General features: G+C 59.5%; 3 non-coding genes across 3 annotated transcripts in view; all 3 read left to right on the plus strand.

Annotated features, from left to right (window-relative positions):
- LOC145915030 (small subunit ribosomal RNA) overlaps positions 1 to 1,194 on the plus strand; it is a 1,824-nt gene extending 630 nt beyond the window's left edge. The window contains exon 1 of the ribosomal RNA XR_014403485.1: positions 1 to 1,194. This exon is cut by the window's left edge and continues 630 nt beyond it. This is a non-coding gene — a ribosomal RNA (small subunit ribosomal RNA).
- A 259-nt stretch (positions 1,195 to 1,453) lies between these two features.
- LOC145915192 (5.8S ribosomal RNA) lies at positions 1,454 to 1,607 on the plus strand. Its single transcript, XR_014403610.1, has one exon. It is a non-coding gene; the product is annotated as a 5.8S ribosomal RNA (ribosomal RNA).
- Positions 1,608 to 1,851: 244 nt separating this feature from the next.
- Positions 1,852 to 2,500, plus strand: part of LOC145915088 (large subunit ribosomal RNA) — a 3,686-nt gene continuing 3,037 nt past the window's right edge. Inside the window, exon 1 of the ribosomal RNA XR_014403539.1 lies at positions 1,852 to 2,500. This exon is cut by the window's right edge and continues 3,037 nt beyond it. This is a non-coding gene — a ribosomal RNA (large subunit ribosomal RNA).

Here is a 2,500-nt window from a genome sequence, read left to right on the forward strand (position 1 = left end):
GGTTAAAAAGCTCGTAGTTGGACGTTGGGCGCAGGCGGCCGGTCCGTCGCAAGGCGTGCACTGGCCGCACCTGGCCCTCTCCCCCGGCGCTCCGCCGGTGCCCTTGACTGAGTGTCGGCGGCGGCCGGGACGTTTACTTTGAAAAAATTAGAGTGTTCAAAGCAGGCGCTTCGCCTGAATAATGGTGCATGGAATAATGGAATAGGACCTCGGTTCTATTTTGTTGGTTTTCGGAGCGCGAGGTAATGATTAAGAGGGACGGACGGGGGCATTCGTACTGTGCCGTTAGAGGTGAAATTCTTGGATCGGCGCAAGACGAACGACTGCGAAAGCATTTGCCAAGAATGTTTTCTTTAATCAAGAGCGAAAGTCAGAGGTTCGAAGACGATCAGATACCGTCCTAGTTCTGACTATAAACGATGCCAACCAGCGATCGGGGGGCGTTACTTTGACGACCCCTCCGGCAGCTTGCGGGAAACCAAAGTCTTTGGGTTCCGGGGGAAGTATGGTTGCAAAGCTGAAACTTAAAGGAATTGACGGAAGGGCACCACCAGGCGTGGAGCCTGCGGCTTAATTTGACTCAACACGGGGAATCTCACCCGGCCCGGACACAGTGAGGATTGACAGATTGAGAGCTCTTTCTTGATTCTGTGGGTGGTGGTGCATGGCCGTTCTTAGTTGGTGGAGCGATTTGTCTGGTTAATTCCGATAACGAACGAGACTCTGGCTTGCTAACTAGTTACGCGACCCTATCGGTCGGCGTTGAACTTCTTAGAGGGACTAGTGGCGCTTAGCCACACGAGATTGAGCAATAACAGGTCTGTGATGCCCTTAGATGTTCGGGGCCGCACGCGCGCTACACTGACCGGATCAGCGTGTCGCCGCCTAGGCCGGAAGGTCCGGGTAACCCGCTGAACCCCGGTCGTGCTAGGGATAGGGAATTGCAATTGTTTCCCTTGAACGAGGAATGCCCAGTAAGCGCGAGTCATCAGCTCGCGTTGATTACGTCCCTGCCCTTTGTACACACCGCCCGTCGCTACTACCGATTGAATGGTTTAGTGAGGTCCTCCGATTGGACCTGGCGCGTTCGGCAACGGCCGCGCCGGCGTCCGAGAAGACGATCTAACTTGATCATTTAGAGGAAGTAAAAGTCGTAACAAGGTTTCCGTAGGTGAACCTGCGGAAGGATCATTACCGGCCGATCGCCGATCGAGTGGTCGTGCGTTCGACAGGTGGAGAAGGCTCCGTATCTTGGCGGCCGCGCACGCCCTTCGTCGCTGTTGAGGCGCACGCGATTGCACTTCGGTCACCCTGTTTCGTTCTGCGCCGAGTGCCGTGGCCATGTGCCAGGCTGGCTTCATGCGTCGCCTACGGCTGGCGACCGCTCGGCCACCGCTTTTTCGACTGTGCAATCCGGCTGGGTCGCGCTTGTCCAACTGACGAAGTCACGGAGGGCTCTTGGCGGTGGATCACTCGGCTCGCGAGTCGATGAAGGACGCAGCTAGCTGCGTGAATTAATGTGAATTGCAGGACACATTGAGCATCGACGTTCTGAACGCAAATTGCGGCACCGGGTCAATCCCGGCGCCACGCCCGCCTCAGGGTCGCGTTGTAACGTTCCCGCGCGGCGACGCGTCGGGCCGGTGCGGTGTCGGCCGTTGCCACGGTCGTCCCGCCCAGGACAGCACGAACGCAGTGTCAGCGCGCGAAACCGAACGCGGCGTGCGTCTCGTTACGAGTCGGCCTCGAAGAGGATCCCGGCCCGGAGCAGCACGGCTCGCGTTCGGGCGCGGCGCTCGCACGAGCTTCGGTGGCGCGCGCGTGTCTCTCGCAAACGAGGCACTGGATTATCGGCCTGAGGTCGGACGAGGCTACCCGCTGAATTTAAGCATATTACTAAGCGGAGGAAAAGAAACTAACGAGGATTCCCCCAGTAACGGCGAGTGAAGTGGGAAGTGCCCATCGCCGAATCCGCGCGCCTCTGCGGCGCGTGGAATTGTGGCGTAAGGAATTCGCTGCGCGTACGTCGTTCGCCGCCCGCGTCCTTCTGATCGAGGCCTCGTCCCGGTGCGGGTGTCAGGCCCATGGTGGCGGCGAGGGCGCGCGCTCTGCGTCTTCCCAGAGTCGGGTTGTTTGGGAATGCAGCCCAAAGCGGGTGGTAAACTCCATCTAAGGCTAAATACTGTCGCGAGACCGATAGCGAACAAGTACCGTGAGGGAAAGTTGAAAAGCACTTTGAAGAGAGAGTTAAAGAGTACGTGAAACCGTCGAGAGGCAAACGGGAGGGCCTGTCGAGTCGCGCGACGCTTTCAGCTGAAGCCGAGCGGAGCGTGTGGGCGTGCGGAGCCTTGCGGCCCGTCGTTCGCGCTGTCCTCCGAGCAGCTCCAGCGCACTAGCGCCGTGCGAAGGCCGCGACCGTCTGGGAGGCGGCGAGAAGGCCGCGCGCAAGGTAGCCCGCCCCCGGGTGGGTGTTATAGGCGCGCGGACACGTCGGCCCGTC

Source organism: Ascidia mentula, assembly GCF_947561715.1.
Source record: "Ascidia mentula chromosome 2 unlocalized genomic scaffold, kaAscMent1.1 SUPER_2_unloc_1, whole genome shotgun sequence".
NCBI lineage: Eukaryota > Metazoa > Chordata > Ascidiacea > Phlebobranchia > Ascidiidae > Ascidia > Ascidia mentula.